Source organism: Chelonia mydas, chromosome 22 (assembly GCF_015237465.2).
Source record: "Chelonia mydas isolate rCheMyd1 chromosome 22, rCheMyd1.pri.v2, whole genome shotgun sequence".
NCBI lineage: Eukaryota > Metazoa > Chordata > Testudines > Cheloniidae > Chelonia > Chelonia mydas.
The window spans coordinates 74,103-87,833 of record NC_051262.2 but is presented as its reverse complement, the minus strand read 5'-3'; the positions used below and the strand labels follow the sequence as shown (position 1 = coordinate 87,833).

The following is a 13,731-nucleotide window of genomic DNA, read 5'->3' as shown; positions in this document are numbered from 1 at the left end:
AGGTTCAAGCATGCTCAGCCTTGGAATTGCCACCCCTCCCTTGACTAGTAGCTGCGGCTATCTAAGGCTGACCTCAGACAATTGGCCCCATGGCTATAGTCAGAGAAGCTGCAGGTGGCTCTGTGACTACTGGGGCCATTGAGCTAGGAGCGGATAAAGAAACTGGAATTAACCTCAAGGAACAGAGGTCACCCATAGGAAAGGAATGTCAAGGGGAGCAGGGAAAGAGGAAGCAGGTCAGGCTTGCAGTGGGAGAATAGTCCCAGCTGGTTGGGGAGCATGTCCAAAGTAGAAAGGAAACAAGCATGGGCAGAGGTGGTGGTGACCAGGCAGTAGACTAGCCTGTAGATGGGAGCAGAGGGAGAAAGGCTGGTGTCTTCAGATTCCAAGGGCTAAGTCCTCACTTTGGGGAAATGGTGTTTGCAAGGGGCTTGCTCCAATGACAGGATGGGCGCTGGGGAAGGGATTTGTCAGAACTGACCAGGTATCTGCTGGCTTTGGGTCTCTGAGCTGAGAGTGGGACCACACACAGTGACTGGTGACATGGGGTGGCACTGGAGACGTGGCTATTGAAAGTCTGAATGAGGAAGGAGATAAATCTGTGGGGAGCTTCCCTGATCACTCTGAAAGTTCTGCTCACTGTGGACACTGGTAAACCCACATGGTAGAGCTCAATGAGAAGAACTGGGGGCTGAGGGAGCTGTGTATGGCAATGCAGATAGTCATGTAGAGGTGTGTGATCAAAATGAAAAATGTCTCTGAGATTCAGTACCGGGAACACTAGGGCACCAATGGCCCTGCCACACCAGACTCATGCTCGGAGCCCACAATGACGACATAGGGGCCCACAAATATGTTTGGCACCAGGGCCCACAAAAGGTTAATCTGCCCCTAAATCCAGATGCTGGGGGCTGTGGGTGAAGATCCAGCAGAGTGACGCAGCGGCAGCGTGTTGGGCCCATAACCCAGAGGTTGGTGGATCGAAACCATCCTCTGCTAGGGATGCACTTGTTTCTTTTTGCTCTGGGTCTTCATGCGAGGAAGCGACCAGCAGAGCGCCAAGAGCCTAGGCCATGAGGCCAGAGGTGGCTGAGGCGGGGGCCTGCCAGGGAGCTCCCTGGCACCTCTGGCTGTCTGGGCTGAAGGCAAGAGGCCTGCGTGTGGTGAGGGCTCCTGTCCCAGCCTGAGACAGCCGTGTTTCCTCGTCCCCTTCTCCCACCTGCACCGGCAGGTGGCTGCTGCAGGAGAACACGAGGGAGGCTCTCGGGACGCTGGGAAGCTCTGGGCAGCTCTGTGTGGCTGTCTAGGGAAAGAGCCGAGGCTTCCGACTTGACCTGCCATTGACTCACGGGGCTCTGCACTCCGTCAGCCGGGGCAGACCAGGCTGCGGCCGGAACTCAGGCTGGGGCAGCATGGCCGCGCTTCCCTGACAAGGCATGAGGCAGGCCAAGAGCTTTGCGCAGCCAACAGGGAAGTGGGAGGGAGGCGTCTTCGAGCTGGCGTGTCTCGTCCATTTCTCCCTTGCTGCTTTGGTGGGAAGGGAGTGAAATGTTCCCGGCTGAAGGTTTTGCACTTGGCCTTGAGGATTAAGCCCGAGCCCCCGGCATGGCTGCTGGGAGATGGGATTCTGGGTCGCATCCACTGCACTCTGAGGGCCACCAGCTGAAACCACTGAGGCCAAGAGGGATGGTTTTGAGGTGGCAAAAAAGGGCCTTTGAGGCTCCCAGCAGGTCTTGAGGAGCAAGGAAGTAGCCCAGGCTTATCATCCTCCCGGGGTGGGCTCGAACCACCATCCTTTTGATTAACAGCCGAACGTGCTGACCCCTTGCACCACAGAGACACCTAGAGACTGATGTGCTGTTACCAAAGCTGCTGCCTAGCAGCCTGCACATGTGGGGCAGAGTGTCGGGGAGTGAGGGAGTGAGGGCTGCAGGCTCTGGGAGGGAGCTTGGTGCAGGAGGGGCTCAGGGCTGGGGCAGAGTGTTGGTGTTGGGGACACTGGGCATGGCCACTAGGTAACTCGAGGGGATGGAAGACCACGAGTGTCAATGAAGCCCCCTCGCACTAGGCCCAAGTGTCCTTGGCCCCCCCCCGGAGGCACTCACAGCAATTATGCTGAGGATCTGCAACAATATGTTGCAGAGTCAGACTGCCTGAAACTAACCAAGGCCAAACAGGGCAGATATGGAAGAACAATGCTGAATAAAGCAGCTTTATGTATGGTTTAACAGATGGTACAGAGAACAAGGGAACTAGCTGGTAACTGGACTGGCTGGCTATGTGTATACTTAGGGCAGCTTGCTATTGGATAAGTATGCTGAAGAAAGGATGGATAAAAGCCTGTGTAACTTCCTGCTCTGGGTGCAGGATTTGAGATTCTATTCTCCCTGTACCTTCTTTGAGGCTTCAAATAAAGTTTTCTGCTTCTCCACCCCGTTGTGATTATTGGGTGACGCATACCGGGCAACGAACCCCTGCTGTTACTTGCCTCTGGCACTGGGTGCCGGCAACATTGGGGTGTAGGAGGGGCTGTGGGGTGTAGGCTCGGGGGGGGAATTTGGGTGCAGGAGGGGTTCTGGGCTGGGGCAGAGTGTTGGGGTGCGGGGTCTAGAGGGAGCCCCGGGCTGGGGGTTGGGGTGCAGGCTCCTGCTGGGAGCCGCTTACCACAGGTGGCTCCCAGTCAGCAGCTGGCTGCTGGCACGTCTGTGCGTGCGGCCCCTGGGAGGGAGGGGGGCAGCAGGTCTCCATGTGCTGCCCGCACCTGCAACGCTGCCCCTACAGCTCCCATTGGCCAGTTCCAAGCTGCGGGGACAGTTCTGGGGGTGGGGGCAGTGCGTGGAGCTGCATCACCCTCCCCTTTCCCCATGGGCCCCAGAGATGTGCCAGCAGCCAGCCGGGTCTGGGAGGGGCCCGGGGTCAGGGCAGGCAGGCAGCCTCTGAGCCCCACTGCGCTGCTGGACTTTTAGTGGCTCAGAGATCGGGATCGACTGGCTGAGGCTGCAGGATCGACGGGTGGTGACCACTGATATAAGGAGTAAACTGAAATGGCCACGTGATGGTGTCAGAGGCTAAGAAATGAAAAGCCCCAAGATCCCTCACTCACCATTGACTCTGAACAGGGGTTTATTTCAACTCCCTTTAGTTCTATGGCTGGTAAAATATAAGGACCAAGCAATTTCAAGAGTTGTGACACTGGCGTTGTGGATGCTGTAACCGTATCTCAGACTGAATAATGATTTTAGATCTGACTCCAGGCAGCTTCCCAAAAGCAAACCCAATTGGTTCTTCCCTACAATTGGTGACCCTGGGCAGCAGGGGATCCCCTTCATCTGCTGGGGAAGCTCTCTGCGTCCCACTGTCAGTTCTCCTCGATTTTCCAGCACTTCAGGTGCTTCTGACTCCTTGGGGAGGTTTTCCTTGCAAGGTCTGTGTGTGAATCTTTGTGTGTAGGAAGCAAAGAGTGTGCGACTGTCACTGAGCTGAAGGACGGAAATGGTTGGTTGAGAGAGATGGGGGAGAATAAAATAGTCCCAGAAGCAGAGGTGCTGGAACGGGTGGGGGAGGGAGTGGGGCCTGACACCCAACTTTTAAAGGTGGGGGGACTATGACCTCCAACTCTTTACCAGCACTAAGGAAAAGGGACTTCAGGAGAGGGTAGAGAGGAGTAAGCGGAGGGCAGGGTCTTGGGGAGATGGGGCGATGTGGGGCTGGGATCTTGGGGGGAGAGTGGGAGCTCAGGGGGAAGGGGTGGGGCCACAGTTTTTGTGCCTGTGGCCCCAAGACTTTTAGAGGGCTTCCGCAGCTCCTGCCCACAAGGATGACAAAAGATTAGCAGGCTATTGGTTTAACTACTCGACAACTTTGTGAGGTGGGCTTGTTGTGACTTAACTGTTTCTAAGGTCTCTGTTGTCTGTAACCTTTTCCCTGTTCATTGGCTGACTGAGGATGGTGCAGGGATGGTTTGGCTTTTGAAAAATCTTTCTCTGTGGTATTATAAAGGAGTAGGTGACAGGAAGAATACCCCCCCACCCCCGCCCTTGGTGCAGGGAGCCGGGTTTGCTGCTCAAATTCTGTATTTCACCAATGTCCGGGTCTGGGAATGTCCAACAAGGGCAATTCTAATGGGAAGATGGATGCAGGACACTTAACCTGTACAGATGTCCTATGGCGGTGGGGTGGGAATTAAGAATATTTTGAGGATCTTTGGGGAAAAGAGACTTTACTGACAAGGTTTGTCTCTGTTCCTGTTTCACCTTGTGGTGTTTTGTCAAGAAATTACTGTGTATTTTTCTATTATATTAATAAAACTCTAAACATTATTTAATCAATCGTAAACATAAGTGGCACTTGAATTTCCCCTCTGCTAGCAAGAATGAACTGAAGTTTATGACTTTCTGGGAAGGGCAGAGACAGTAAATTGGGGGATTTCAATGGTGGGTGGGTGTTTTACGCTCCCATCTCAGTGCACGGAGTGAAATACTCAGGCAATGTCTGTATTACACAATTATGTCCCTGGAACTGACACAGTTATTACATTGCTTGGGTGTGTGCCCACTTGGCTCCTTGTGTCAGCAATGCGCATCCTCGGTCATCTGCCACGAGATCCAGCTAGGTCGGGGCTGTCCTGGGCTCCGTGGGGGGAGGGCTCAGCTGGGAGAAGGGGCAGATTAGGGGAGTTTGTCTCTGATATATAAGGGCTTTGTCAGCAGGAAGCTGTAGGTCACATGCTGGGGGTGACAGTGGGGTTTGAGCTGGGGCAGCAGCAGCAGGGGAGCAATGTGTGTGTGTGAGGGGGGGGGAGGGGTTCACTTGGTAAAAATGGACCTGCCAAGCCTCTCCTGCTGCTGGAGCAAAAGCCTCTCATTTATCTCCTCAACTCCCCTCATGAAAATCTCCACCCCTCCCCCGACGCTGAGGGACCCCCTCGCTCCCATGGAGATTTTTAATTCTTCTAACTTATCCTTGGCCTTGTCCAAACAGTTTTCCCAGACAAATTATCAAGAACATTTCAAATGAGAAAAACAAAACAAACCAAATGCAAACCACAGAAACCCCCACCACACACAGTTTGGGTCTGAATTTTTCTACTGAAATTTGGAGACAATAAAACTCATCCCTCTGATGCCCAGAACCCAAAGCTAGACCTCCCCCCGATCTCTGTAACTTCTGCTACCAAACCACGAATGCGCTAATGCCTCTTGTGAGACATTTTCCTGCACAGTACTGCTGCTATTCCATGGTTCCATGTGTCACTCGTTTCTCTAGCACAGGTCAGTCCCTGGCCCTGTGGTCCAGACATCCTCATTCACATCAAGCTGAAAGTTGAGAATCATTTCCCATTCCCGCTTTGTGGGAGGGGAGACTTTTGAAAGCCCTCTCTGTGCGACTGCACATGGCAAAGCAAAGAGAACAAACCCCAAATCCCCCCTGTGCTTTCGGAGCCAGGTTTGCTGTGGGAATTCTGTATTTCAGATGATGTCAAGCCTGGGCATTGCAATTATTTACCAGTTTCTGTGGCATTGAAGCACTAGTGTGCTCACAGCTGTGATGGCTGAGTGGTTAAGGCGTTGGAGTCGAAATCCAATAGGGTTCCCCTGCGCAGGTTCGAATCCTGCTCACAGCGAGGCCTGTGTTTTAGCCAGTGTCAGGGTTCCTTCCCCACTCTGAACGCTAGGGTACAGATGTGGGGACCTGCATGAAAACCTCCTAAGCTTACTTTTACCAGCTTAGGTTAAAACTTCCCCAAGGTATAAACTATTTTACCCTTTACCCTTGGACTTCCACTGCCACCACCAAACATTTATCCAGATTTATTTTATTAGGAAAGCATTGTTTGGAAACGTCTTTCCCCCAAAATCCTCCCAACCCTTGCACCCCACTTCCTGGGGAAGGTTTGGTAAAAATCCTCAACAGTTTGCATAAGTGACCACAGACCCAAACCCTTGGATCTTAAGAATCATGAAAAAAACATTCAGTTCTTGAAAAGAAGAATTTTAATAGAAGAAACAGTAAAAAAGAATCACCTCTGTAAAATCAGGATGGTAAATACCTTACAGGGTAATTAGATTCAAAACATAGAGAATCCCTCTAGGCGAAACCTTAAACTACAAAAAGACACACAGACAGGAATATCCATTCTATTCAGCACAGCTTATTTTCTCAGCCATTTAAAGAAATCATAATCTAACGCATATCTAGCTAGATTACTTACTAAGTTCTAAGACTCCATTCCTGGTCTGTCCCCGGCAAAAGCATCACCCAGACAGACACAGACCCTTTGTTTTTCTCCCTCCTCCCAGCTTTTGAAAGTATCTTGTCTCCTCATTGGTCATTTTGGTCAGGTGCCAGCGAGGTTATCCTAGCTTCTTCACCCTTTACAGGTGAAAGGATTTTTCCTCTGACCAGGAGGGATTTTAAAGATGTTTACCCTTCCCTTTATATTTATGACAGCCAGTCTCTAACCCGGGCAATACTCTCTACAACCCCTGAGATGCTCTCAATTCTCTCCCCACCCCAAGTAAATCTTGTTCTGCTCCTTTCATAGAGATCCCTGGGACACCACCTCACACTGTGCCCCTGAGGTGTCAGGCAAACTCTCAGCACCTAAAGCCTCTGCCACTCACCTAACGCCCCCGACCCCATAAATCAGCCATAACCCTGGTTCTGTTCCTCCCTCTAGAGTGTGAAAGGAGCCATCAATGCAGCTAGAGGAGCTGACTCCCTGGGTGCTATGGGGCTGCAGCATGAACAGAAACAAAAAAACAGGTGCTCAGCGCCCACTGGCAGCCAGCTCCCCACCAGCACCTCCCACCTGCTAGCAGGCCTGGCTCACAAGCTCCTCCTCTTCTCCTTCAGCTTCTCCCCTCTGCCAGTGATCAGGCATGCGGGAGGAGTGGGGAGAGGAAGAAATAGGGTGGCATGGCAAGAGACTGGACAGGGGTGGGGGCAGGGGTCAAGCAACCCCCAGGAAGTCTCCAAGTCAGCACCTCTGAGTACAGAAGCCTTCCCTGAGTCTGAGCTACCAGGATCCCTGCCACAGAGCAGGGTGCACAAGTCTCAGCCTCCCTTTCCCACACATGGCTCTGGACACCACCAGGAACGATTTGGCTCCTGGCACTCAAGAGCTGAGTGCCTGGACAGGGGCTTGAACCCTGGCCCCTCCCATTAAGAGCCTGATGCTCTATGGACTGAGCTGGCCAGGCTTGCTGAGAGCCTCTCCCCGTCCTCTTTTTCTCCACGCTCACTGCCGATTCCTCCTCCTCTTCCTCCCTCCTGCACCTCAGGGTCAATAAATCTCTGCACCTAGACAGCCGGCCCGCCTGCTGCACCCCAATCCCCCCATGCCTAAGCCTCCCTGCCAAAGTCCTGCACCTGGCTCCGTAGTATTAAGTCTCACGTCTCGCTGGGAATTCGACTTCTTGTGCCCAGAGAATCTCTTCCCCCCTCAGTAGCTGACCCAAGAAACACAGTGTCCACCTTTTCGAAGGAAGTGCTTGGAAAGGCTTTTCTCGTGTGGCCTAATGGATAAGGCGTCTGACTTTCGATCAGGCAATTGAGGGTGCAAGTCCCTTCACAGATGGGCTTGTGCAGTTTTCCCTTTGTGCTGAAAGTCCTGCTTTCTTCAGGACTGAAACCTCTTCTCGGCGGCTCAGGCCAATGCTCTGGCTTCAGCTAGAGCCCTGGGAAGGAGCTGGGGGTTGGGCATCACAAAAGCTAGGGCGTGAGCTCCAGGTGCATCCAGTCTAGCAGTCAGGGTTCCTTCCCCACTCTGAACTCTAGGGTACAGACTTGGGGACCTGCATGAAAGACCCCCTAAGCTTATTCTTACCAGCTTAGGTTAAAAACTTCCCCAAGGTACAAACTTTGCATTGTCCTTGAACGGTATGCTGCCACCACCAAGCGTTTTAAACAAAGACCAGGGAAAGAGCCCACTTGGAGATGTCTTCCCCCAAAATATCCTCCCAAGCCCTACATACCCCCTTTCCTGGGTAGGCTTGAGAATAATATCCTCACCAATTGGTTACAAAATCATCAAAGACCCAAACCCCTGGATCTTGGAACAATGGAAAAATCACTCAGGTTCTTAAAAGAAGGATTTTATTTAAAAAAAAAGAAGATAAAAATCATCTCTGTAAAATCAGGATGGAACATACTTTACAGGGTATTCAGATTCAAAACACAGAGGATCCCCTTCTGGGCAAAACCTTAAAGTTACAGAAAACAGGAATAAACCTCCCTCTTAACACAGGGAAAATTCACATAAAAGAGAAGATAAAGCAATCCGCCTTGCCTGGCTTACCTATACTGGCTGCAATATCTTAGACTTGGATTAGGGTGGGTTGGAGAAGATGGATTTCTGTCTGGCCTCTGTCAGTCCCAAGAGAGAACAACTCGTAAACAAAGAGCACAAAACAAAAGTGTGCACAAAGGTGGTTTGGGGATCAAAGATTGAGGAGGAGTCATGGGGTGAAGAATCACAGGATGGGCAGAGCTCTGGGCTCGGCTTGACCCCTCCTGACACAGGTGGCGGGTGGAGAGCGGAGCCTTGCAGGTGTGTGGAATCTGCCTTGCGCTCGGTAAAGGAAGGGACCTCGGTGTCTGCTGGGTTGGAATTGTATTTTCCGCAGGGCAAAATGATTGGCAGAAGCCACTCGCTTAAAGAAAGTGGGTGCTCCGGTTGAGGTTTGAACTCATAACCTAAACATCACTCTACATGGCACTGCTCTATAGGTAACGTGGGCTAACCCACTGCAGTCCACAGTTAGTCCCCAGTCTCATTGTTCCATGGATGGATTGGGGGCGAGGGGGTTGCATTACCTAAAACAAATCCATTGGAAAGGCTGCAGGATGGTAGCAACAGAGGTGGGGAGCCTCCTTCCGTGTGATCGAGCTGGTTCCCACCTTCCGCTGCTGAGGGGAAGGTTGGTGCTTTGAGCCCACCCGGTGCTGAAACTTCCCCTGGGTGAGGTTAAGGAGACTCTGAAGAAGCGAAGGGAAGACTTTTCTATTCCGGCCGATCTCCATCTGTCTCCTGTGGCCCTTCAGGCTCTCTGCTGACCTGTTGGGGCGATGCAGAGGCAAGTCCCGAGCTGGGTGAGTCACAGAGAGGCTGTGTCCCATGGTGTGTGTGTGGGAGAGGGGTAGGTAGGGTTGGGGTGGGCTCCAGGGGAAAAGGTGGGTGTGACAGTGTGTGGGGGAGGGGGAAGGGTGTGTTTCTTAGGATATAAATGAGGGCGAACACAGGGGTAGTGACAGTGAAGCCCCGGGTCTGAGTGTTATGACCCTGTGTGGTGCTGCCATTCACCTTCCCCTCCTGTGGTCTCAGCCGTCATTGAATCCAGCATTTTTTCACCTGTTATCGTCCCAGAGGTGTCACACATGCCCCAAATACAGAGTGCCCCTCTTGGAGACGCGAGGACTGGAGTGGTTTTCAGCTGCTGGACAGCTCTGCTGGGTTTTCTACATTTGCAAGGGGAAATGCTGAGTGTTTACATTCATTTCAAGCATCCCCATTCAGTGGACTCCTGAACACACTGGAGATGGGTCTGGAAATTGATTTTCATTTGAAAAAGTTTTTAAAGGGAGTCATTTGGATTTGAACTAGGAACCCATTGCCCTGCAGGCAAATATTCACCTAATGAGCTACACTCTCAGCAAAGACTGCCCTGTGTAGCCCAGAGCAGGAACAGCTTTGAACCTGGGGGATAGTAAACTTTATCTGTATACAAACCCCACGGCTTACAAGACTCCCACACCCACTCTGTGTCACCAGAGCACAACAACTTTCCTTGGAGCACACACTGCTCCCCAGCTCTGTTCCCTTCAATCTCCCCAGCATTGCTCCAATGCCTTAAAGGAACAGGGCACAGGTAACTCGAACCCCTTCATCCTGATAGATTTAATGCCCAAATAATTCCATGTAGACCAGAAGCGCAGAGCTCCTCTGAGTGTCAGCCCTATCCAGGTGTAGGTCCCCAGCAATGAGTGTGGCCTACAATGCAGAGGTCACTTTTTTATAGTTTGAACATTTGTGGTTCTCCGGTGGAGTTATTGTCTCTCATACGGCAGACCACTAACTCCCACTGGGGATCTGGACGGTGGCGCTGCCATGCAATCTGTAGCCGGAGCAGGATATCACTGTGAGGGGTGAGCCGCCCCAATGGGATGTTCAAGAGACAGTGACTCCGGAAAGGACTTTGGTGAAACATGGTGGAACTGAACATCAGCTCCCATTGCGCGGTGGTGGCAAATGTGATCAGTGGACACCTCCTTTCCATGTGTCAGCGCTTTGCTGGCTGGGTTGGATCCAGAACCCTGAGTCTGTCATGCTGAGTCATGTCTCTGAACACATTCCTTCCCCAGCCCCAGACCTCATATGGCCAGTGAAGAGCTGAGTATTATTGTCCAATGTAGAAGTTACAGAATTTAAACTGGGAAGAATGGTCAATTTTCCCATCATTTCACACCTTTACATCCAAACAAGATGATTTTCTGAATGACCCATCCTCATTCAACCAGAAGATATTGGGGGTGGGATGTAGGAGTCACTGGGGAAAACACAGAGACACAATTTCCTTTGCACAGCAAAACCTCCTTGTGTGTTTTGTCTGAGCCAGGGCATTCAACTCCAGTGAACCCTTCTCTCCTGCAATGGCAATGGTCAGACAGAGGGAAGTGGCTACCTACATCCCTGTTGGGGAGAAATTGGCTCAGCTCTTTCTTTATGCTGCTCTTGTTAGTCCATGAAACATCAAGGATGGAATGCAAGGCTGAGTTCATGCACCAACCCCCTGAAAAATGTCCATGCCCCAGAGAAATCCTGACCCCTGCTATTGGAATGATGTGCTGGAGATTTAACTAGGAAAGGGACTGTCTGAATTGTCAATTTGGGGAACGAACAATGAACTACAGCAATGTTGTTAACACAAAAACACTCTCATCATGCTCCAGCCGGAAGGGAAATGGACAAGAATTCTTGCTGTTCAGCCATGGACACACTTACACTAATGCACAGCCGTGAGTGTGCTGGGGAAGTGGATCTGAGCAATTTGAAGTGACAATTCTGTGAGAACTGAATCATAGTGTAGTGAAATAGCCATCCATCATGTAGTTGTGGCCGAGTGGTTAAGGTGATGGACTTGAATTCCATTGGGGTCACCCCACGCAGGTTCAAATCCTGCCAATGATAGAAGCACAAGAATGTTATGACTACTGCAATCTTAGTGCCGCAGCATGTGAACTGGAGCCAGAGCTGGTCTCACTCTGAGGTTGTCTACACTTGTGACACTGCGATAGCGCTTTGGAGTAGACAGTTGCTACAGTGAGTGGAGGGGTTTTCCCATGGCTGTAATAGTTATATTGACCGAACAATTTTTCCTTCTATTTAGCTCTATCTAACCAGGGCTTAGGTCAGCTTAACTATATTGGTTTGGGGGTGTGGATTTTTCACACCCTGAGAGACGTAGCTCTGCCAGTTAAGTGCCCAGCGTACACCAGCCCTTAGATCCCTCTTAGGATTTCCATGCAGGCACTGAACTGTGAGAGGAAAACATCAGCTCACAAACACAGAGACTGAATTCCCCACAGTTAATCTCTCTGCGCTTTCCAAAATGTCACAAAATTCAATTCATTCCTGCTAGGACAGAGAAAAAATAAGTGATGCAAAGTTTTTGGCTTGATTAAATAAAGTTAAGGGTTTAATTACTACTGTAAAAATATGTACGGATTCCTCTAAATAACACCATAACGTGAGATAAGAACAGAGACAAATCTTGTCAGTGACGACTAATTTAACAAATGATCTTCCCATTATTAATTTCCACTGTGCCCCCACTGCAGGTCTGGGCCCCTCCAGTGTAACTGCTCTGCATTCGCCTTCCCCATAGAATTGGTTCTGGACATTCCCAGCTTTGGAAAATTGTGCAATTCAGAATTTGAATAGTGACCCCGGCTCCTTCCTGCACCTGCTCTACATCGCTACACAGCACCTTCACCACCTGCAGAGTCACCCGCAGGGTTCAGCGGGGACCCCTGGCAAGGACAGTGGGTGCAGCTAACAGCCCGGTGTGCCTGGCAGTGAGGCAGGGGCAGCCCGAGGCTGGAAGCTCTGAGTCAGCTGTAGAGAAGCAACCCCCCCACACACAAGTACAGCGATTGAATTCCCCAACTTTAGCATCATGACACCCTGTAGAAAGCCCCACGTGTCCGTTGTTTTTTCACAGGGCGATGCAAAAATCAGGTGACACCAATTTTGAAGTTTGAGTAAATAAAGTTTCGGAGATAGTTATTACACTCGCAAAAATATGCCAAAGATCCCTCTGCATAACACCGGAAGGTGAAATAGGAACAGAGACAAACCTTGTCAGCAAAGGCTAATTTCCCAAAGATCCTTGTTAGAATAGAGATATTCAGGCCTGCCTGTAAAGCCTATACTTTAAGAGTACAGGCTTTTTTTTATCACAGTGTATTTTTACTGTGTGTTTTCATCACTTAGCTAGTTACGGGGTACAAAACAAAGAATCAGAATCACAGTCTGCCTGTGTGCGGGCCTTCTCTCCCCAGGAGAGTCTGAGGCTGGGTTCTTAGGCTAAGGCCTTTGGCTAAGCTGCAGGGGCAGCCATGAACTGGGAAGCGAACGGTCACATCCTCACATCCCCAACCCGTCCCATTGAAATACGGTGCTATTGGGCGGTTAGGAAGACGATCCTGTCCTGATAGTGCCCATCACCACCAGATACAGAAACAGATCTTAAGAGAGCCTCCTGTCTGGCAAGAAATCCCTTCTCAATGGTTGTGGTTGTGAAACCCTCATTTCAATATGTTTTATCTTTACGGCCCCCACTTTTCTGTTGTCAATCTGTCTGTTCTCTAGGTGTTTCTGACTATTGTATAATTAATTTTGCTATGTGTAAGTTCATTAGTGTAGTGGGATATAATTGGTTAGAGAATTATGTTACAATATATTAGGATTGGTTAATTACATTTCAGTAAAATGATTGGTTAAGGTATAGCTGAGAATATTACCATATAATCTGGAGTCAAACAGGAAGTGGAAGTGGAAATTGGAATCATGTTTGCGAAGTGGGGGATGGGAACAGGGAACAGAGACACAGGCAAGGCTCTGCAGCGTCGGAGCCGGGAAGGGGGATGCGGGGTAAACGCTTTGCAGTGTCGGAGCTGGGAAGGGAACACTGGGGAACAGAGTCTATCGGTGTATAGAGATAAGCCCAGTGGTGTGAAGAGCTTCAGAATATGCTTCCTTGGAAACTAACCCCAGGAAACATCGCATTGTCTGCACTTCAGACTTCTGGTCTTTTGCTGCTTGCTGCTTGCGTGACAAGAACTGGGGAAGAGGGCAGGGGAAGAGAAAGCCCTCTAAGAAAATGGCTACCTTGCCCCTCTCCCTCCCCAGGCATCAAGGATCCGCAGGACTCGAGGCTCTGCTTGAGGGATCCTGGCACAGCGGCTGGTGGGGGAGAAAGGATTGTAGATTCTGACCTGCACTCTGGAGAGGAGGGAATAATTGAAGGGGGCATTTTTGAGTCCTCCCCCATCCTCAGTGTCCCCTGGGCTGGCATTCTACCCTCCACAGGGCCAAACAAACAAGTGGGTGAAGCCATTTGGTTAATGAAAACCAGTGCTCCAGGTGAGGCTTGAACTCACAACCTCAGCATAGCTCCTCTCAGCACTGCCCTATAAGTACTGCGCGCTAACCAATTGCGCCACTGGGGC

The 13,731-nt window shown here is 50.7% G+C and overlaps 3 non-coding genes across 3 annotated transcripts; 2 read left to right on the top strand and 1 right to left on the bottom strand.

The window, feature by feature from the left end:
* Positions 1-5,541: 5,541 nt before the first annotated feature.
* TRNAS-CGA lies at positions 5,542-5,623 on the top strand. The gene has a single exon. It is a non-coding gene; the product is annotated as a tRNA-Ser (tRNA).
* A 5,483-nt stretch (positions 5,624-11,106) lies between these two features.
* TRNAS-UGA lies at positions 11,107-11,188 on the top strand. Its single transcript has one exon. It is a non-coding gene; the product is annotated as a tRNA-Ser (tRNA).
* A 2,449-nt stretch (positions 11,189-13,637) lies between these two features.
* TRNAI-UAU lies at positions 13,638-13,731 on the bottom strand. The gene is made up of 2 exons: positions 13,694-13,731; positions 13,638-13,673 (listed from the first exon to the last, which is right to left on the bottom strand). It is a non-coding gene; the product is annotated as a tRNA-Ile (tRNA).